Genomic DNA, 23,376 nt, shown 5'->3' with positions numbered 1-23,376 from the left:
CACTTCAAACACTTCCTCCTCATATTGATGATTTTCAGGGTTCTATATTATGTGAGGAGATTCCATGGACAATGGACTTCCATGAGATAGAAGGAGACAAACAGCAATAGTGGGTGGTGGAACTAGCATACTTTTAGGGACCTGGCTTCCAAATTATTTGGTTTCACATGGAAAGCTGATGAGCCTTGCCTAAAACTGGTGCAGGGGATGGTAAGAGAGACAAAACATGACTGTGAACATGCTTTCCATTGCTGCAGCAGATGCAAGATGGGAAATGTTCTGAAATCCTCACAGTAGCACTCAAAAGCAGTTCAGGGGATAGGTGGTGAATGCAAGGAATGAGCCTGAGCTCTGCTCTGCTCCTTCGTCGGACCAATTCACTGTGGAGCTTTTGTAGTACAACTGCTTAGATGTCTATCGACTGGTAAACACACTATGAGATGCAGCTAGACTATTCCCCTTTTAATATTTCAGTTGCCTCGAGGCAGCAAAAAAAATGTCCAAGAAGAGGAAACTAACGAAAGCCTTTTCAGTAATTTCCTCCTACAGCTTTGAGCCAACTCTAGGGTCAAACCATTTGGTCTAACCTTTTCACCTTTCCAAGCTCAAATGTAATTCAAATGGAGAGAGGAAAAGCTAAGGTAAACAAAAATGGAACCGATATATAGGGATGAGGAAAAATATTAGCTCCTGCTTAACTCTGAATTCTCTTGGACAGAAACAGAATTGGTGCTAGAAATCAAAGCAACTTTATCTAGTTGCCAGAATTTATTTATTAAATGTTCAGAAATTTAGCTCCTGATATGGATGGGTCCTTCCACACACACCATTTGTAGTGATGTAGCTGCTGTTCATTTTTGGAGTGAAATTGTAGCAGACCATTCACACCATTGGTTGGAGGTCACTGGTTTTGGGGAGAGTGGTTGCATGGGATATGTTCAGATTGAGAAATCTTCTCTGGTTGTAGCCACATCACTTCTTTTCTTGTGTTCCTCCAACCAAGTAAATGACCAAGTTATGAGCAGGCACACAGGGTACTGATACCAGCACAGGTCATGAGACATGCATGAAACTGCAAATGGTGCAGTAGAGTAATGATTTCAAATTGTGCAGGAACAGGTCCAAAGACCTTGTTCTGTTCCGAACCATAAGTAGTTTTTACATTGCTGAATGCAAACCCTGTAGTGCTAAAATGTAATAAATTGGATCTCTGTCACCGCTTTCCCCTTAAGAGTAGTGGGGGGAGAGACATGGATCTGCCCCCACCCACATAAGGGTGGTGGGGAAAGGAAAAAGCCTTGCAAGTATGGCAACCTGTAAAGTTAATGATGCAAAATGTCTGCCAGAACTGTCTGACTCACTTAGCAGAAGATGCTGATGGGTGCTGCTTGCATTTTCAAGCTCCAGAGAAGCTTGTTACTTCAGCTGGAATGATTGTTATTGTCTCACTTTATTTGTCGTCAAGGACAAATTCTGGAATAATATGATTTCAGGCAAAGGGGAAATATGGTTGGTTGAAATCTGATATTTTATGCCAATTTATTACTCAGTAACGGAACTATCTTTATTCCCTATGAATAACAGGAGTCCTTACTAAAAGATGCACTGACAGATTATGGATTATAACAACGTTTAAGTGGGAACTTTGGTAAATACAGCCTCCCTTTCTCTGCCTAATCCTGAAGACACTTTACTGAGCCCACTAACAAATGCTACCTTAATATAACATTATCTGTTGTTGTTGTTTTTTGTTTTACTTTTCCTTATTGTGAGCATCTCTAGATATTTATGGAATAGAGCATTTTTCTTGCTGTGTGCTTAATAGTCCATGGCTGTTTATTCACAGTCACTTGGGAATAATTTAACAAATTTATTACAGCATAAGCTTTCATGGACTAGAGCTCAATCTGTCAGTTGTGTCTGGTGAATTGGACTCTAGCCTGCAGAAACTTACGTCATAATAAACATGTTATTCTGTGATGTTAACAGAGAGTGCCATTACATGTCCATTTTGAGTCCCTTCATGATCAGCTTGGCAGTTCCGCTTATGCAACCTATTGAAAAGGGGCTTACTCAATGGCCCAGTCATAATATATTTCTTTTAATTATTAAATTTATATATCTCCCTTACTATTAGGATCACAGGGCAGTTTACAGTATAAAATCACAAAAATATATAACAAAATAGGAAGCAAAACAACTCCTCCCCCCAGTTGAAAAGGCCTGAGGCTGATTAATTCACCAAAGGTCTAGGAGAAAGGAATGTTTTTGCCTGGCACCTAAATATATGTAATGAAGGTCCCAGGCGAGCCTCCCTGGGGAGAGCATTCCACAAACAGGGAATCACCAGGGCAAATATCCATTCCCAGACCTCTTGTGAAGGAGGCACACAAAGAAGAGCCTCAGAGGATGATCACAGCTCTGAGTTGGATGAGAGGCAGTCCTTGGAGTATTGCTGTCCTGAGCTGTTGAAGACTTTATAGATCAAAACAAGCACTGATGATATCAGAAGCTGCTAAGAAGTGAAGAAGAATTAACAGGAATGCATTTTCTGTCTCTTTTGTGACAGAGGTCATAATGCAGGGTGACCAAAGCAGTTTCTGTGCCAAAAGCCTGATTGAAATGAATCTAGAAATCAGTTTTCTCAAAGAGCACCTGGACCTGGTCCATGATAATCACCCAATAACTTTGCTCTAGATGGGGTGATTGTTCACCTTCTGGTAATTACTTTCATATTCTGAATCCATGGAGGGTTTCTTAAGAAGTGGTCTTACTACTGCCTACTTAAAGCAGTCATGGAGCACTCATTCTCACAAGGAAACATTAATCACCTCCCTGGCCCAGTCAGCTGTATCTTTCCTGCTAGTTTTTATCAGCCAAGAGGGGCAGGGCTCCAGAGTTCAAGTGGTTGCCCTGATCAATCCAAACACCTTGTTCACAACATCTAGCCTCACCAACTGAAATGCATCCAACAAAACAGGACTGGACATCGCTCTAGACACCCATTGAGATTAATCTGCTATAACAGCAGAGTCAAGATCCCAGTGGATGCGAGCAATTTTACCCTCAGCAAAACTTCCCCATTGCTTTTATGGATCATGCCATCTGATGAAATTTGAGGCCTAGAGTTTTGAGTTCTTTCCCCACCATTTTCATGGGTGAACCATGAGGGAGCAAAGGTACCTGTTTGCATAAATAGTGATAGCATGTCCAATAATGATCACTGTTGTGTCATGCAATGGCCACTAGTGTGAATGAAATTCAGGGAGACATGGCAGTATATTGATCAGAAAACCACAGTTCCACAATGCATCAGGTAATTCAGTGTGAAAGGAACATTAGGAACTAGGAAAGAAGTGCTGGCATTATAACCAGGAAAACGAATGCAATAATCCCCACATCTTAATGCAGCCATAAAGTATAATGGTGTATGGATAGTCCAGTATAAATCCACCACTAACACACTATTGTTATTGCATCAGTGACATACTGCAAAATACACCTGAGGGAAGAAAAACATGAGTCTGGATAAGGCTAAAGATAGACTATGTTTTTTCCTCACTAGACAAGTAGATGCTGTGTGTCTGTCTTAAAAGGTTGAAACAAGAGGACAGTTACTGCTTTGAAAAGCATATCACAAAAGTACTTTGTGGGGTTAAAGCACAGGAGACAGCAGGTAGCAAATGTTACAAATGGCAACAAAACCTTCAGCTGAAAGTGCTGCCTAGTGAATTAATCAGTGCATTCAGTCATAAGGCCAGAAGCAGCAGGACAGAGGAAACAAGGAGGGTAGGCAAGAAAGAGGTTTGGAGAGGAGATACGAAAAAGATTGTCAGTGAGGCACATGAAAGCACAATGGTCATGCTGCCGCCGCCGTGAAAAATAAAAGAAGAGAACAGAATATTATTGTTTATGGAGCCATCACTTCTGAAAGAGAAATTCGGCTCCAGTGATACTGTTGAGACATCAGCAGCCGTTTTCTTCTTGTTTGATTATTAGTTTTGGTTTGTGATGTTCTGCAGCTTTTCATTGCCCAACAAAAGAAAAACTGACAATATTTTCCAGTAGCTGTCATAGGAGGGACCACTCACTTAAGGCGAATATTTGTGTTCTCTACCTTGGCTGCTTCCCCAAGATGCAGTCTGAACACCAAGGAATGCCTGTGCAGATACATGTGCACCCATAGATGCCCAGTTGATAGCACATGGTCTACAGACTAGCTTGTCACTGTGTTTGCATTCCCGTGGCTGCCCACATGTTGGGGAATCTGGTTCTCTGAACAGACTATGACTACAATTCTCAATTTAGGGTGGTAAGATGGAAAAGAGAATGCCATTAATATCTGTGTAGAAAGGGGAAATTCAGCAGGCATAACTTGCATGGCAATTTACATTGGCAATGAGTCCTGATTTGCAGATGACAGTCCTCAATTTGATGGGCTGCTGGAGGTCAGTCCTGTTTTTAAGGGGCTCTCTGGCCAAGTCTGGGTTAAAGATGATAAATATGAAGAAGGAAAGAATACAAGCCTTGAAGTTTCCCATCAACAGTTGACACCTAGGCATGCACACTGGTCACCTAGTGTGGTGAGATGTTTTTGGATTTAATTATTTGAACAGTTACACCTATACATATAAATTAGCATATACACATTTTATACAATTGTGTGCTCTTTCAAGTTATTTGGGTGAGGCATTCCTTCCCCCACCCACAGCCCCAATCTGGCTCTTATTGTCTGTTATTCTGGCTTCAGGCCTGTTCTGGACCATTGGTATTGGCTTAAGTGGAACTGCTCCAAAATGAATTAGCTCTTCCATAACACTGCTTCACACCCAAAGAGGAAAATCCAGCCTTCATCCAAAGTATCATACTTCAGCAACTACAATGCATTTTTAGTTCTTTCAGCAGTTCTACTGTTACAGATTTTTATGTTTGAAAATAGAAGGAAAGCTCATCTTATGTTGGGTCCTTGCTTTCCTCCTAAACCTCATTAAAGCTACACACAGAGTCCATCAATAATGAGATTGTCCCTCTCAGCAACCCTCATTGTCCATTCATTTTTCTTTCCCACCTGCGCCCACAATGGTGGCTGTTTGCTCCCACATATATTCAACAAGGCATCACTTGTAAGCTGGCCCCCATTCATTTCATTCCATTCCTGTTTGAAAAGCCTGACAAAAAGCCCAGTGAAAAGCCTTTCAATGCAAATGTCACTTTAATGACTTGGTTCATTCACTGGAGGGGAATCCATGATAACTTGACTTCTCCCTCCTGCAAATAGAAGAAAATGTTTTCATAAAGCCCCCAACGTGTCCTGTTTGTTAATGAAAATGCCCTGGTTTGAAAACCAAAATCAGCAGCTCCGAGAGTCTTGATAATGCATTCCGCGTCCCCCCCCCCCTCACCAAGCCTCTAGCCTTCTCTCTGTGTGTATCTGACTTTAGAAATTCATCTGTTTTCCATGCCTTTCATTTGATTCATTTTCTCCACAGAGAATTTTCCCTTGAGGATTAGAAAGCCTGATAGGTTTGGTTCCTTCTGAACATGTTTAAATATCAAATTATGGGAGAATTACATGTGTAGTTACCCTTGTTAAAGCCAAAGGACAAACAAGCTCAGTCTAATTTTGACAATCTGGGTTTGAGGTTGGTTTTAGAGTCATAAGTTCTTATTTTTTGTTTACTGTCTTGAGAGAGCAGAGATAATAAAAACCACAAGGATTTAACATTAGAAATCTGTTCTCTAGTCAGTCTTTGTGCACAAACCCAGCACAATGCTATTAAGCAACGGAGATGTGGCATATTGGCATACTTCAGCAGCCATTAGAATTCATTTCAAAATGCAATTTAAGAACATAAGATCTGCCTTGTGTGTTTGGTAACCTCTCTAGCAGGGATGGGGAACCTGTGACCCTCCAGCTGTTGTTGTTGTTGTTGTTGTTTAGTCATTTAGTCAGGTCCGACTCTTCGTGACCCTATGGACCAGAGCACGCCAGGCACTCCTGTCTTCCACTGCCTCCCACAGTTTGGTCAAACTCATGCTGGTAGCTTCGAGAACACTATCCAACCATCTCATCCTCTGTCATCCCCTTCTCCTTGTGCCCTCCATCTTTCCCAACATCAGCATATTTTCGAGGGAGTCTTCTCTTCTCATGAGGTGGCCAAAGTATTGGAGCCTCATCTTCACAATCTGTCTTTCCAATGAGCACTCAGGACTGATTTCCTTCCCATCAGCTCCAGTGGGGAGGACAAATGCTTGGGGATGATAAGAGTTGTAATCCAACAACAACTGAAGTGTGACAGGTTTCCAATCCTTGATCATAGAATCATATATTTGTAGAGCTGAAAAGGACCCTAAGGGTCGTCTAGTCCAACATCCTACAATGTAGGAAGTCTTGGCTAAAGCATCCAAGACATATGGCCATCCAACCTCCATTTAAAAAATTCCAAATGAAGGAGATTCCACCTTCCAAGGGAGTCCACTGTCAAACAGTCCTCGTTTGTTCATTCATTTTTATTTGAATAAATAAAAAAACAAAATTGTGTTCATTCACTCAATTTTAACTGTTTTGGTCCTGCTTGCTAGTTTCTCATAAGCATCTGATTAGTCAGAATATATGACTAGATGGGTTTTCAGCCTGATCCAGCAGAGCTCTGCTGATGAAGTCATTGTTTTGCATTGAAGAAATAGACAAGAAGTCAGGGAAAGGTCACAGGAAGAGTGAAAGCAAGAGAGCAGTGAAACTAATAGAGTGGAAACCTTTATGCAATTTAGTTAGACTGCACATTTGAAAATTCCTCTTTTTACAAGAAATTGTCCTAGTTGGACAAGGTTGGAATGTGTGTAAATGTTAAGTTGTTTGGATGGAAATAATCAAACGTAGCATGAGACTGGCTTGATCATTTATTGCAATGAAGGGTGGGAAACAGAAATTAATGAATCAATAAAAATGACTGTAAAATGGGACAAAATAGGATTTAAATGCAAATATAAATGGGGGAATTGAGGGGAGTTCTGCATGCCCCTAGTCTGAATAGATGGGACGCAGCACTGAAGTTTCTAGAGTTGCCTTATCTAAAGAGATGAGGCTAATGAAAATGGCTCCTAATATAAAGTCACATGTAGTTTGGGCCTCACATCCTTTCCTCATATAATCCCCTCTAATATAATGAATGCATTGTTTTGCAGTAATAGTGCTAAAGAGCCCTAAGCATCTCTTCCCATTTCAATTTAAGGAACAGCAAGTCCAAGCTGAGTTTTCTGCCTTATCTCAAAGCAATGCCAGGACATTTGCTTCCTACCACTTGTTTGCACCATTTCGGAAGTATGTTGCATTTGTAAATGTAAACATTTACACTCTGTAGGCATTTTCGCTGTAAGCATTTCCAGCATTCAAGTACTCTGTGTTTGCCTGTGCCTGAGGTTAAGGTTTTACACAGAAGCTAATACTTTGGTGTGTGTCTCTACTATTTGTATGTAGGTATCAAAAAACAACAAACAGTCCTCAAAGTGCTGTTTTCTTCCATTGCCCCTTCTGTTCCTTATATCAGTCTATTGCCTCTGTTAGCATTCTTCCCACCTCCAAGAACATAAGAAGAGCCTGCTGGATGAGGCCAATCACCCATCTAATCCAGCATCATTTTCTCACAAGGGCCAAGCAGGACCTGAGCACCTCTGATTCAGAGTTTTGTAAATTGTACATGCTGGTAAATTGTACAGCAATGAAAACAGGTTTTTCTTCTAGAACATGGCTATAACCATAGCAGCCTTGGGAGCAGAACTAGGAGAGTCAGATCTGAGAACCAACATGAACTGGTCTGCATTAGGTCCTTTTCTAACGTGCATAGATGGAATTGTCTAATGCGGTTTGTGTTTTGCTGTGCAGTGGTACCTCGGGTTACATACGCTTCAAGTTACAGACGCTTCAGGTTACAGACTCCGCTAACCCAGAAACAGTACCTCGGGTTAAGAACTTTGCTTCAGGATGAGAACAGAAATCGTGCTCCGGTGACGCTGTGGCAGCAGGAAGCCCCATTAGCTAAAGTGGTGCTTCAGGTTAAGAACAGTTTCAGGTTAAGAACGGACCTCTGGAACGAATTAAGTACTTAACCCGAGGTACCACTGTATTTTAAATCATTGGAAATTGGTGGAAAGGGGGATGCAAGAATAAGCAGGGGAATGTACAAGTGATTTGGTTTACCAGCTCTGAGCTTCCAGCTGGAAATGATGCATCACCATGGCACTAGAACTGACTATTCCAAAGAGGTAACTGGAGAAATGCTTTAATAACAAATAACAGCCCAGTAGTAGTAATGGTGGTGGTGGTGGTAAAAAAAAAACTGTACCCTGTCCATCTGACTGGGTCGCCCCAGCCACTCTGGGTTTTCCAACAGGGTATACAAAAACACAACAACAATACAACAGAACATCACACATTAAAAACATCCCAAAACAGGGTTGCCTTCAGATGAAGACTTTCTGAGTGGTACCCAGATAGCAGGGTGGTGCAGTTGCTGCCATAGTCAGGATAGGGGCAAGGCCTCTTCCTGCACCAGAGATTTTTTGGGGCTTCTGCATCTCACAGGGCTAGGCAGCATAGCAGGATCAGGCAGCATGGTGGGCCCTTTAAATGGGCTGGCAGTCTCCACCATCAGCCTCTGCCTTGCTTTGTGGACTTCAGGGCAGTACATGAGGGCCCCTTTGGACTTGTTAGTGGTGCACCCAGATGAGAATGACTTGGACAGCAGAAAAGACCTGACCCGGAGCTGTCAGTGAAAGTGGATCTCACCCAAACTGTAAATGTGTTTCCAAAAATAAATAAATGTCCAGACAACCAGATTTGAGGGGACAAAGTTTATCCTACTGTAATACCCTAAGGTCTCGTGGCAAATAAGAACTGGCAATCAGTTAAATAGCTAAAGTGTGTGAAAGGATCCCTTCACTAGGGGATAACTTTCTGAGCTTCAAAGTAATTGCAGTGGGGAAAACACTGGTGCAAAGTGATCATTGATTTCTGAGAGCGGAGCCAGCCTCCACATCATTGTATTTCAAGAGTCAGAACTGCATCTAGGGCCATCCTAAGGCAAAACAAAGGCAAGCCATAAGTGGGAGTTGGAGTATTTGAATTTCCCAGCAGGAGTTTAAAAACAGAAAACAACAACAGAGAAGAACCCTTGAGCTCAGGCTGCTTGGTACACTTCAGCAGCCTGTTGCTGCACCTGCTGCTGATCCTCCACAAGCTGCCAAGGCTGACAGACGACAGCTCTCTGCAAGTGCAGGAAGCCTGGCAGTCAGACTGCGCCAGTGCCTACTTATGATATAGCTGCTGCTCTGTCCTTCTGTGCCCCCACTACCTCGGAAAGAAATAGTAGGACATCCTATGATGCTATGTCATCAGCTGGAAAATGTTCTGTGTTTAGAGTTCAGAGGAACCAAGATTTTGCATTCTTGATATTACATTTTGTTATGTGATGCTATGCATTTTCTTGGAATATTTGGAGGAAAGATGCAAAATTGGAAACAACAACAACTTCCCCTTTCTCTCTCTCTTTTAAAACTTCTACAGTGGTACCTCGGGTTAAGAACTTAATATGTTCTGGAGGTCTGTTCTTAACCTGAAACTGTCCTTAACCTGAGGTACCACTTTAGCTAATGGGGCCTCCCGCTGTCACCGCGCCACCGGAGCACAATTTCTGTTCTCATCCTGAAGCAAAGTTCTTAACCTGATGTACTATTTCTGGGTTAACGGAGTGTGTAACCTGAAGCATCTGTAACCTGAAGCATCTGTAACCCAAGGTACCACTGTACTTAATTATCCTAAGAGTGAATTTCACAGGATGTTTAGAAAGCAACGTGGGGTTTCTTCTGTTATATTTGATTGGATGTCTGTATACTACTAAGAAAGTGACTACATTGTCAGGACATTGATAGAGTCTTAATGCAGAAATTCTTTCCCAATAATTTCCAGTTTGTGAGGCAGAGACTTATCGGTACCGTTTTTAGTCCACAGCCGAATGAAAAACTGGGGGGAGGGGAACAAAAAACCTGTGCCTTTTCTTGTCAAGTGTTGTCATCTATGCTCCCAGTTCACCTACTCTAAGCAACACTAGTCCAGGTGCCACCTTTCCAATCTGAGGTATAGATGAGTACCCCAGGTATAGGAGAATTGGGAAATTCTGACAAAAATGGAAATGGGAGTGAAAATTGCCATTGTTCACTTATTCATCCCATGTGTGAAATGGAAATCAATCAAGTTAATGTGATTGATATTTGCAGTTGTTATTGCTTCCAAATTGGAAGTTATTACGCCCCCCCCCCAAAAAAAATGCATTGTGTTTCATTTGCAGTTAAATGAGTGGAACAGAATAATGTAATGACAACATTATTTACATAATTAACAACCAAAGTTGTGTAATTTCACAGACAGCAGAAAGTGAGAAAAAATAACATAGTTTTGGGTGCAGGGGAATGGAAGCAATGCTGCATGCGACATAGCATGGAAGGGAAACAGTGCCTTCTTATATGCCTACCTCGGTATATAGTATAATTGGTGAGGGAGGGATGTTTGAAAGGAAGAGAGATGGATAACAGGACCAGCCAAAGAATAAAGTACATCTGCTGACCTCCCAGTTAGGCAGCAGCATGATTCTCCAAGTAACTTAGTATTCAACCATCATTTTCCTGGATAGGCAAACTCATGTGTAAAGGTAAAGTGATGCTATGTCCTGGGGAAAACAAATTAATCTAGTACAGAGCAGCAAGCTAGTCTAGCCTTAATTCTTCTAACAAGATAAGCCTTTTCTCAAACCATAGGTTTCCTCCTCAACAAAATGGGGAAAATATCTACAGAGAACCTTGAAAAAGCCATGATACTGATGATGATTAAAAACACATTTTAGCTTCATACCCTGTGTGCATTACAGCTCAATTACCCTCGGCCTTGTTAAGTTGCTTCTGTGCTATAGTAATTTTATTAGGATACATTATGAAACATGTCCTACCACAAATAGCCATGGATCATGTCTCATTTTTGTGTCGTGTTGGTTGCTCCTGGAAGATAAAAGCAAATGCAAGTGAAATGTTCCACATCCTTTAATATTAGAGGAAAATACAAGGGGGAGTATGTCACTTACTTGTGAAAATTTGTAATAATAGCCATAATATTTCAAGTTGCAGATGGCAAAAAACAAAACAAAACCAGTCTTATCTTAAACTGATTATTAATTTCTATTTAGGTTTCAATTACTCCCAGGTAAGTAGGGTTAGGACTGCAGCTTGATTCAGGTACTCTGCCCAACTATTTTCTCTCTATCTTTATTCACTCTTTTACTGCCACACTACTTTTTCATTGTCTTATATATTTATCTTCAAATACAGCTCTTTTTCATTTGTCAGGAGGCTAATGCCTATTGTCGTTTTTAATATTCCACATAGGTCAGGATGCTAATGTTTATTAACGTAGTACTCACAGCTGCAGTCGCAATATTATCCCAGTTGGAATAGGTGTCCTGGAAATTCAGTGAGATGTAGTTCACAATTTTGGTTATCTTTCATTCCTAAGGTAAAGTCTAAAATGACTTGGGCTGACAGACTAACCGAAAGTCAAACCTTTTTATGGAAAGATTCTTCACAATACATATTACAATACATATACAGCTTAAATACATATTAAAATGTACCGAAAAAACTATAATTTAATATGAACTTAGAGAAACCAAAGCACAACACAATCTATACAATTCTATTTATAATCAGCCACTGACAGTCATGATGAAAATGCGAGTCTTCAAGGGATTAAAAGTGTTGAGAGATGAAGCTGCTGTTACATATGATTAAATTTCATAACTGCTCAATTACCTCTGTCAGTTTTACTGCTCCGCCCCCCCTTGAACTGCACACTGTAGTCCAGGCTTAAGGTTGTATTCTGAACATTAATAGCATGGAAGGCTTTGGGTGCACCTGAAATATTCTCAGGTGAAAGTGGGGAGAAGAGAGAATATTCACTAGTTCCCTTCTTTCTTGCAGCCCACCCCTAAGTCCCAGAGGGTCTTCAATTTCTCTGGAACAGATTTAAAGAAGGTGCAAGTGACTGTGGAGGGAAGGGGGAAGCAGTGGAATCCCATCCGTTTTGCTGTCAGGATTAGAGTTGGGATCCAAGCCAATGTACTCAATTCAAAATGGTGCCTCCAGTACAAAGCAATTGAAAGTGAATGGGAATATGAAACAATTGGGTTTTGTTTGCCTTTACCCTTAATTTTCATTATAAAAACAAATGGGCTCATTTGTTTTCTTTTAGCTTTAAAAAGAATAACTGCCTATTACAGGGAACATATGGACCCTAAGCTGCATGAATCCATGTGTAAGATTCATGAAGGATGATAAAAGGAGAATGGTCTTCTTGAAAGAAAAAAAAAGTGATTAAAAACCCCAAAACAGGCAGTTGTTCATACTGCTTTTCTGGCAAGCCCAAAATTCCTACTTGACCCACAGTGACCAGTAACAAACTGGTACTGCATCCAAGTGAGAGGAGATGGATGCCAAATAATGAAGAGGACAGGGATGGAGGAGCAGCCTTAACTTGCCCTGCACCAGCATGGAGTGCAAAGGTCCATGTAGCCATGTCCTGTTTCTTTCTCTCCTTGCTCCCAAAGTATGTTGTCGCTTTTGGGCCTTTGGAGCAATGGGGAAATTTGTCAGGTTTTGTTTTCTCATTTGCCCCTGAATCTCCAGTCAGTTCTCCACATTTCCTCAACAATTTGGTAGGGTGTTTTTTTTGTTTTTAAGTCCTCAAGAAAATTGATCATTAGTCTAATGTGATTTTTTCCTGTTGTACGCATTTTGTATGTACTTTTGCCTGATCTAATATACTTTTGTATAATATATTTTTATATGTTAGTTTCAGTAATATATGCACATTTTACTCTAGTTTGTGCATTTTTGTGCACATTAGTTGGTTGAAGAACTGCAAAATTCAGAGTGGTGCGAATTTTGAAGGATGACTGTTTCCGTTTGTGCATTGTTTCAGAAAGTTCATATTAGGTAGTTCCACCTTTAAATGCAAACTGGATCAAATTTCTATACCATTCCAGTGATCTTGGGACAAGATTCTCTCCCTCCTCCTCCTCCTCCTCCTCCTCCTCCTCCTCCTCCTCCTCCTCCTCCTTTAAGATACACTGATTTTTCCCGTCCCTAAAAATCCATTTAAAACATATTTGTGCTTTAGTTTTATGTTCTTGGACCAAACTGAACTCACGTCACTGGAAAAGCAACATATATGTTGTTCTCACAAACTCTTTAAAATGTCACAGTCTACGGTTTCAAATACAATCCAGCTGTCTCCCTGAATTCTCAATGAGATGGGAAACATGTATTGACTCTTTTGATTACACTGTGAAATTTCACAATCTCCCCCCTGCTTTTCTTGGAGGTGGAGGAAACTGCCAGCAGAATAACCTCTTCTTACCTACAACAATGAGGGTGATGGATGTGGGGGGGGGTGTCAAAAGGGAGTAAAATGCAGAATGTGTTTTCCACTACACATTGCTAATGTAGCCTGTCCTCCCACACCATAGAATGGATTTAAGACCAGGCATTTGGAGGGAAAGGTTTTTTTTTGGGGGGGGGGGACATAGACCTGGAGAGAGGGAGGGCCATGGAAAAAGGAGGTCTTCCCTTCCAAGCGTCCCCATTGAGGGTATGGCAATCTCTGCCACACTTATTCTTTGACCATTGGGGAACCAATGGTGGTAAAAGAAAAATGGGGCACACTAGGGAAGATTGTGGAAGGTGTTGTATCTATTGGATCCAGCATTTTTCCACCCTCCCATTCCCCCCAAACTCCTCTGAAAGCAAACAGGGAGCATTTCAGCCCTGAAGTACTTGGAGGGAAAATTGTGTTGGGGCAGCAAGCACCAGCCCAAAGAGGAAAAACTTGAGAAATGTTGCCTCCCCCCATGTTCTGCCCTTCTGGGAGGGGTACTAGTTAGGCAGTTTCTCTGCCTCACTTTCTCTCTCCTGCCCCCAACTTGCTAGGATTGCTCTGCCCAGGTATCCTTTAGCATCTTAAAGCTAAACAGATTTATTGCAATCTAAAACTTTGTGGCACTCCATTTCGCTTCATGGCTCTAGTCCATGAAAATGTGTACTATAATAAATCTGTACCACATGACACTCATTTGGGTTTACTTTTACATTGAAAGAGGGCTCTCTCTCTCAAGAATTTAGCAAATCAAGCAATGTCTCCTGAACATTGGTTAAAGGGGTTAAAGAAGACAGATGCACTGGAATGAACACTGTAACTCCCAGAACTCTGAATTCCCAGACAATATTATTCTGCTCTCTGTCCATTTTGAAAAATTCCTTCCCCACTGGAAGCATCAGGTCTACTCCGGAATCTCACATTTCAAAAATGGCTCCTTGTGTGAGACAACTCTCTTTTCTAGTGTGAGAACTGGAGGGAGTGCCAGGAGTTTTGACAAAATTCTACTCAGTCCAGTCATGTGGGATTCACACACAGACTTTCCACCCTGTAGATGCTCATTTCTTCATACACAAGGTGAGGTGAGGTGAGGTGAGGTGAGGTGATCAGGGCTGACCAAAGACATTTTGCTACCTGAGATGAAGGATGAGCTGGCGGCTCCCCACTCCCGCTATTCCATACACATTAGCCAACTAGACTGGATGATGGGATAGCATCCTTCACCTCACTGAAGAGCAGCAAGCTTGTTTAGGAGGTACACAATAAGTCATGTGGCATACACAGGTCTTTGTCCTTTATCTCACCACCATCTCCTTCATCACCTGCCTGAGGTGGCCACCTCTCTCCACCTAGCAGTAGAGAAGTGATACAAATTCACACACAACCAGCAGAATGACATTCACATGTGAAGTAGGATTCCCCCAGCACATAGACTGTTGTGCTTTCAAACTCTTCCCACATCTTCCTTTCATAGTGTACTCGTAAAACAATTTTCTACCTGTGAATATTCTGCTTTGGTATATTCCAGTAACGTTGCATTAACAGATCTATTGATCTGGGAGAATATGTTTTACTACTCTAACTACTTCAACACAGTACGAATAATCTTGATTGATATGTCAAATATGACACCTTGACCTTAGAGATTACAGCAAAAATAATTTAATATCATTTCTTCTAATGTGCATAATCATAAAATCATCCAGTTAAAGTTTTAGCTATTCATATCCTTAGTCACACGGCTTGAGAGATCATACTCCTCATTAGTCTTGCTAAACTTTTTCCCCTCAGCAAGTTTTACCAGGTTTCCTCTGAGACTTCTTTCTGCTTAATGACTATGTGCTTTAAGAAAAGGCCAAAAGTCTGGGGTAGAAAGAAAATGTTTCTTTATCTTCTTCCAAAGGGGAAACAATATAAGCATACAGCTTTATATTTAATGCTTAGCAGTTGTATTCATGTTTGGAGGTTAGGGAAATTTATCCTTCATGTTTGTGACACCAAGGAATAGTCTATTTACTATATATCAGTTCAGTGATTATTTGGGTTTTTATATCTGCACATGCTGTGAATGTAAGACTATCCTCAGACCATATGCCTGAAATGAACTTCATCCAGCTGTGACCAAACCATCCTTCACATAGTTTGACGGCTGTAGAATTAGCATAGTTCAGGGATGGGAACTCTCTAGATGTTGTTTGGCTACACTTTCTGCCATCTCAGACCATTAGCCATGTTGGCTGAGGCTGATGGAAGTTGGAGCCCAACAACATCTGGTTAGCCACAGTTTCTCCAATTCAGGCATAGATAGTTGAATACACACTTCCTAAGGAAAGGAAAGGATTTGTTGCTTGTTTATATTGTTTTAATGTGTCTTGTGTACAGTGCTCAGATTTCCTAATGGACAAAGATGAGCATGCAGAGAAGAACATATGTCGGCATGTGTCCAATAATTTTCAGAAGGAATAGTTTAAACATGGAATAATTTCGGACTTCCGGAGGCGGCGCGACCGGTAATGGCTGCCTTCTCCGAGTAAGGAGAAGGGAGCTCCGCTGTAAACGGGTCGTCCGCTACGGCGAAGCGGAGACCCATTCAGGAAAACCACAGGTGGCAGAAGCCTGTGGTCTCGGGACCCGGCGGGCGCCAGAAGCAGCCCCCAAAACGTTGAAGGGACCCCGTAAGGGGCTCCGGATCGCGGAGGGGGTAGCGGCGCTGTGGGTCGTTGCGCAAACAGCGAAGTGAAGCCGCGTTGCTGTTGCCGGTCAGCGCTGTCCTTTCTTCCTGCAACTTTTCTGAATTTTGGAAACTACAACCCGTGAGTAAATTTGGACATTGAAAACTTTCTGAAACTTTTGTCAACTTTCTGAAACTTTTTGAGAACTTTCTGAAACTTTTAAAACTTTTTTAAAAAAGTTGAAATTTGGCTGAAAACGGAGTGAGGATAAGCAGGAAGCCCATCTCCCGCTATACTGAACTTTAAGCAAAGAGCAGGAGGAGTGGAGACAAAAAGTTATGCGTTAACTAAATGCTGGCACCCTGTTAAAGCAGTTTTCTGAGTGAAAGACTTTGAGCTATTGACTTTTGCTGGTCATATTGGGAGTGCATTGATACTCTTCTTCTGTGGAACCAGTGGATTACAAAATAAATAAGAATCTCTGGTGCTGGAGCTGCCTGGAAGAGCACCAGTTTGCAACTTTGGATACATTGAATTCAGGTTTTGAAACATTCTGAGTTGGAACTGGATACTTTGAAACTGTTGCAGTCAAGGCACTGTAAGAAACACTGTTTTGCTTTAAGTTTTACTCTGCTAAAAATAATACATTGTGGAGGCGATGGACATGGATTTAAATTTACAAGTTTAACTTGGATTTGATCTTTTCCCTGAAGACGTACTAAGCTCCCTCTAGAGGATTTTGGATTTACAGCAGTGACTTTGTCCTACTTTCCCTTTCCCGGCCTCTGTTTGACTATTGTATCTGGGACTCTGCTTTCTCATGGGAACAACTTGGATTGACCTTGGATTACAGATAACTTTGGAATGAGTGGCGCAAGGAGAAGAGGAAGGACTAAACAAACAACTCTAACTTTATCTGCAGCCTCACAGCGCAGATCTTCTGTGCCGGCCTTGCCTTCCACTTTGCCTCCAGACATAGAGGCGGCCTCCCTAATACAGGCAGGGGAGGGAGAGACAGAGGAGCTGCACCTGGGAGATATGGCTTCAGGGACAAGTAGCTCTGTCTTGGAGAAAATTTTGGAGAAACTGGAGGCTCTGGACAAGAAGGCTGATTTGCATACAGCTAAAATTGAACAGAACACAGAAAGCTTGAATAAGCTGACTGGACAAGTCGCACGGAATGCCCAGTCTATTGGAGAATTAAAGGAGGCTGTAGGTGAAAATCGTAAACTGGCTGAAGATACTAGTCAAAGACTGGAAGAACTTGAGAAAGAAGTAAGACCACTCAGCAAACAAGTTGGAGAACATCAGATTTACTTTTCGATGACAGAACTGCGAAACAGGGAGACCAACTTGAGGATACGGTCAATACCAGAGGTGGAAGAAGATAATTTTATTGAATTTCTAACTAAGGAATTTGCCAAGTTTTGGAAGTTAGAGGAAAAAGACTTCAAAATCGTATCTGCTTTCAGGCTTGGCAGAGTCAGAAGGACAGAGAAGCCCAGAGATTGTTTGATAACACTGAGATCAAAGGAGGAAAGGGACAAGATTTTGGGCCTGCACTACGAAAAGTCACTAGACATTTTGGGCAAGAGAATTGAAATCTACAAGGACATTCCTAAGCAGTTGCTGGACCTTAGATCTAACTACACGGAATTGGCAAGACTGTTGAGAAGCAACGCAATTATCTTCAGGTGGGAGTTCCCACAAGGATTATCCTTTACCTACAGAGGGAGAAAGATCAAAATCAAAACAGTGGAAGATAGAGACAAGTTTTTGGGAGTACACGGAGAAGACCTCCACAAAGGACTTGGATTGCCAGCGCCAGAACTTCCAGGGGAGCCCGCCCCCTCGGATCCTCAAGGACCGGAGAACAAGGTACCACCCCAGAAAGAATAACCAGACCTATCCAGGATGTCTCTGCAGCTTTTGAGCTGGAACATAAATGGCTGTAACAGTCCCGAAAAAAGGTCTAAAATTTTTCATATTTTAAAAAAGGAACAATTGGACATTATATGCTTACAAGAAACACATGTGATTAGGCTCCATAGAAAGGTGTTAATAAATAAAAGGCTTGGTCAAGAATTTATATCATCGGATACAGTTAAAAAGAGAGGTGTGGTGATCTATGCAAAAGAGAGCCTTTCACCAAAATTTCTCTTTAAAGATGAAAGTGGAAGAATCCTCGCAATAGAAGTACAGTATCAAGGAGAAAAAATTTTGATATTAGGAATTTATGCTCCAAATGAAGGAAAATCGGATTTTTATAAGAAGTTGCACGAGACCATGCTGGATTATCTGGATTACAACAACGTCATCATGATGGGGGACATGAACGGGGTAGTATCAACAAATATGGATAAGTCACAGAACCAGAACATTACTAAAGAGGGAAGACTACCTAAGACCTTTTTTGAAATGACTGACAATATGGACTGGGTTGACATCTGGAGAGTTAGAAACCCCTTGGGAAGAGAAGGAACATTCTTTTCTGAAGCTCAACTGACTTGGACACGAATCGACCAAATATGGATAACTAGAAGTCTGGCACCTAAGGTGAGGAAGGTGAAAATCTGCCCTAAAACATGCTCCGACCATAACGCCTTGAGAATGGATATGACATTGATCCCAACCGGCTCCTTTAGATGGAAGATGAATGATGGCCTGTTTAGAGACCAAAGAATTGTAAAGAAGGCCCAAAAAACTTTAAAGGACTATTTTGAGATTAACTTGAACACTACGGTGGAAAAAAGAACTATCTGGGATGCAAGTAAAGCTGTGATGAGAGGGTTCTTGATTCAACAGAATTCTTTAAAGAAAAGACTGCAAAATGAAAAGAAAGATAAAATTCTGGAAAGTATCAAAGAGTTGGAGAAGAAGTTAAGATCTAACCCGAAGTCCCAACCGATTCTGAGAGAAATTAAACTTTATCAGGCACAATATTCCAAACTGATAAATCAGGAAATAGAATGGAAGATTAAAACAATGAAACAAAAAACTTTTGAATCGGCAAATAAATGTGGGAAACTGCTAGCCTGGCAGCTGAAAAGGAGACAAAGATTAAATACAGTAACAAACTTAGAGGTTGAAGGAAGGAACATTCAGAACCCGGGAGAGATTAGAAAGTGCTTCCAGAGGTATTTTAAAAAGCTATACACTCAAGGGCCACAAGATGAAATAGAGATTACACAATTTTTGGAGAGAAATGGATTAGCAAAGCTGTCAGAAGAAAATAGAACAATTTTGAATGGCAAAATAACACGACAAGAGATTGAACAGGCCATCCAGAGTCTGAAACAGGGCAAATCACCAGGGCCAGATGGACTGACCTCTAACTACTATAAGACATTGAAGGATTATTTGATACAACCTTTGTTGGAGGTCAGTAATGAAATAATGGAGGGGAAGAAGGCGCCTGAATCGTGGAAAGAAGCATTTATCACATTGATTCCAAAGTCAGAAACTGAAAAGACACAACTCAAGAACTACCGTCCCATCTCCCTTTTAAATGTGGATTACAAAATATTTGCAGATGTTTTGGCACGAAGATTTAAGAAAGTTTTAAGTGAGATAATCCATAAAGACCAGGCAGGCTTTCTCCCGGGCAGACATATGTTTACTAACACAAGGAACATCATAGACATATTGGAACTTTTACAAACAAACATAAACACTAAAGCAGTTTTAATTTTTATAGACGCGGAGAAAGCCTTCGACAACATATCTTGGAAATTTATGAAGGGGAATTTAAAAGAAATGGGAGTGGGACGGGGGTTTGAGAACGGGATTGAGGCAATATATTCAGAACAAAAGGCTAAACTGATAGTTAACAATGTGGTTACAGAAGAGTTTAAAATTGAAAAAGGTACACGACAAGGCTGCCCGATTTCCCCATTACTGTTTATTTCGGTTCTGGAAGTGCTCCTGAATATGATTAGGGGGGACAGGTTGGTGGAAGGGATTCAGGTCGGAGCGAAACAATATAAACTTAAAGCTTTTGCAGATGACCTAGTTCTGACATTACAGGAGCCGGAGTCTAGTTTGAAAAGAGTACTACAACTGATTCAAAACTTTGGTCGAGTGGCAGGATTTAAGTTAAACAAGCAAAAAACTAAAGTTTTGGGGAAAAACTTGACAGATACTGAGTTGGAACAGCTTCAGAAAGAGACAGAACTAAATGTGGTTAAAAAAGTTAAATACCTAGGGGTAAACATAACAGCAAAAAATCTGAGTTTATTTAAAGATAATTATGAAAAATGTTGGTCAGAGATTAAGAGAGACTTGGATAGTTGGTCAAGACTAAAACTTTCTTTGTTGGGCCGAATAGCTGCCATCAAGATGAATGTATTGCCAAAAATGTTATTTTTGTTTCAGACACTGCAGATTGTAGACAAGACAGAGTGCTTCCGGAAGTGGCAGAAAGATATTTCTAAATTTGTCTGGCAGGGCAAAAAGCCCAGAATCAAATTTAAAATATTAACAGATGCGAAAGAAAGAGGGGGCTTTGCCCTGCCAGACTTAAAGTTGTATTATGAAGCTGCAGCTTTCTGCTGGTTAAAAGATTGGTTACTTCTTGAAGATACGGATGTCTTGGATTTGGAAGGTTTTAATAACGCGTTTGGATGGCATGCATATTTATGGTATGATAAAGCTAAGATAAATAAGGCCTTCAAGAACCATATTGTCAGAAAATCAGTTTTTAATGTCTGGACAAAATATAAAGACTTACTGGAGAATAAAACTCCGAGGTGGCTGTCACCCCTGGAGGCTAAGGCTCGGAAAAGAGCCAATATGGAGGCCAACTGGCCAAAATATTGGGAGATAATAGAAAAGGATGGTGACAACTGGAAATTGCAGAGTTTAGAAAAGATGAGAGACAAAGTGCGAGACTGGTTACAATATGCTCAGATTAAAGAAGTGTTTAAAAATGACAAAAAGCTAGGATTCCAAGTGGAAAAGTCAAAGTTAGAAACTGAACTGTTAGAACCTAAGACTAAGGTACTTTCAAGAATGTATAACTTGCTGCTGAAATGGAACACACATGACGAAATGGTAAAATCAACAATGATAAAATGGGCGCAGGACATTGGGTATAATATTATGTTTGAAGATTGGGAAAGGTTGTGGACCTCTGGGCTGAACTTCACTGCATGTAATGCGTTGAAGGAAAATGTGATGAAAATGATGTATAGATGGTACATGACCCCTGTTAAACTGGCTAAAATATACCATTCGTCTGATAGCAAATGTTGGAAATGTAAGGAAAATGAAGGAACATTTTTTCACCTCTGGTGGACCTGCCCTAGAGTGAAGGCCTTTTGGGAGAAGATATATAATGAATTAAAAAAGGTGTTTAAATACACCTTTACTAAGAAACCAGAGGCCTTTCTCCTGGGTATTGTGGGCCAGAGTGTGTTAAAAAAGGACAGAACATTCTTTATGTACGCAACAACAGCAGCAAGAATATTAATTGCCAAGAATTGGAAAACTCAGGAGCTACCCACTGTGGAAGAATGGCAGATGCAACTGATGGACTATATGCAATTAGCCGAGATGACCGGCAGAATTCGAGACCAGGGAGAAGAAAGGATGGAAGAAGACTGGAGGGAATTTAAGATTTATTTACAAAAATATTGTAATTTGGCTGAGTGTTGAATTGGATGCCAGTGCAGATAATTGTCTACCATTAAATTAGATTTAAGGCTGAATTATATGTCAAACCAAATCAAGATTATTAATTAAGATGAGTTAAATGATAATTTGTTTGAAATAAATTTAATAAAGATGTAAGTGTATGCGGGAGGTGTGGGGGAGTCCCATGTAATAATTGAGAGATGTTAAATGGACAATGATAAGTTGTGCTTATCTAATATATGCTTTATTTGAAAACTTCAATAAATATATATTAAAAAAAAAAAATAAACATGGAATAATTTCAGTGCCAATCAAGTGGCAACCGTAGTAAAGTTTAATTTCTTGAGTTATGGACCTCTATATGGCAGCAAGTGTAAAACAATAGGCCCACTGCTTTTGAATATTCTTTTACAATATGAATAGGATGAGGCTTGCATCTACTGTCAAGCCTGAGATTCTTACTTGGACATCAGAAAGCTTGAGTGAGAGTTCCAATAAGGTATTCAATCTTTGCTTTGTTCTTCACCTCTCGGCACTGTTTGCTAAAGCTTACACCAGCCCTGGGATTAATTTGCAGGGCAGGGTCTCAATTACCCCATCCCTTTCTTTCTCCTTGAGGGATGGCTGATGTGTATCATTTCCCAGAGTTGCCCGTAACCCTATTTCATGTTGTGTTTATTCCTAGCACAAAGAGGGAAAGCTGTATGGTCTATTTTCAGACCTGCCATGAATATTTATATGTTGCCTACATCTTTACAAATTAGAGAGCAGCAAGATGAATGAGGGCACTGAATCAAAGAAGACGTACAGTGTAATGCTGGCAGAAGTTTACTATCTCATTACTATTTAAAACCTGATGACTTGGAGAAGGGAGGCAGTCTGCATCTATTTCAATATATGTCGCTAATGCTCTCAAACATGGAGGGTAAGATTTTTATCATTTAGTCGGAAGGGTGAAAGGTGGGAAAGAGCTGAATACTTCATTTTCAGAAAGAATTCGTTTTCAAAGTGCCAATAACACTTTGTTTTGCTAATCTCTAATTTACCACCAGTTTAGTTTCTTAAATAATATTCCCTCTGCCAGAGTGATGTGCTCATAATTGTCTTCAGGATTATATATTTTACCGTGCAAATAAAATATACAACATTTTGCCTTAGGTGTTCTGCTAATAACTATTTTGTATTTATTTAAGTTTTTTTGTAGACGGTTTACTATACACCTTGAAGCACTTTACCAATATTGCCAAATGGCTATTGCAGTACATTAGGCATGGGGAACTCACTGCAGTCTGAGGGCCAAATTGCCTTCTGAGCAAGCTTCTGAGGGCCACATGCTCATGGTGGGTTAGGGTCAGAGGCAAAGGTGGGCAGAGCAATGCATGCAGATTTGATCTTTGTACAGAAGTGTAATTCACACACACACTCTTCTGTGTCCTCCTTCCAGGCGAGCAAGCAAAAAGCATGATTAGGGTTCAAGTAGCATTATCAGGGTTTCTAAAAAGAAATGTCATTTTACTCTCATATGGTAAAAAGACTGCCCAACTGCCATAGAATTGTAGAGTTGGAAGTCCAGATGTTGCTGGACTACAGCTCCCA

General features: G+C 40.8%; 1 protein-coding gene across 4 annotated transcripts in view; it reads left to right on the top strand.

Annotated features, from left to right (window-relative positions):
• The window catches only part of LRRC4C (leucine rich repeat containing 4C), a 591,735-nt gene that overhangs the window by 70,225 nt on the left and 498,134 nt on the right, over positions 1 to 23,376 (top strand). The gene's annotated exons all lie outside the window — the stretch shown is intronic.

The sequence above is a fragment of the Podarcis tiliguerta genome (assembly GCF_965153285.1).
Source record: "Podarcis tiliguerta genome assembly, chromosome: 1".
Taxonomy (NCBI): Eukaryota; Metazoa; Chordata; class Lepidosauria; order Squamata; family Lacertidae; genus Podarcis; species Podarcis tiliguerta.
Note: the sequence above shows the minus strand (reverse complement) of the source record. Positions and strands in the feature narration are given on the sequence as shown.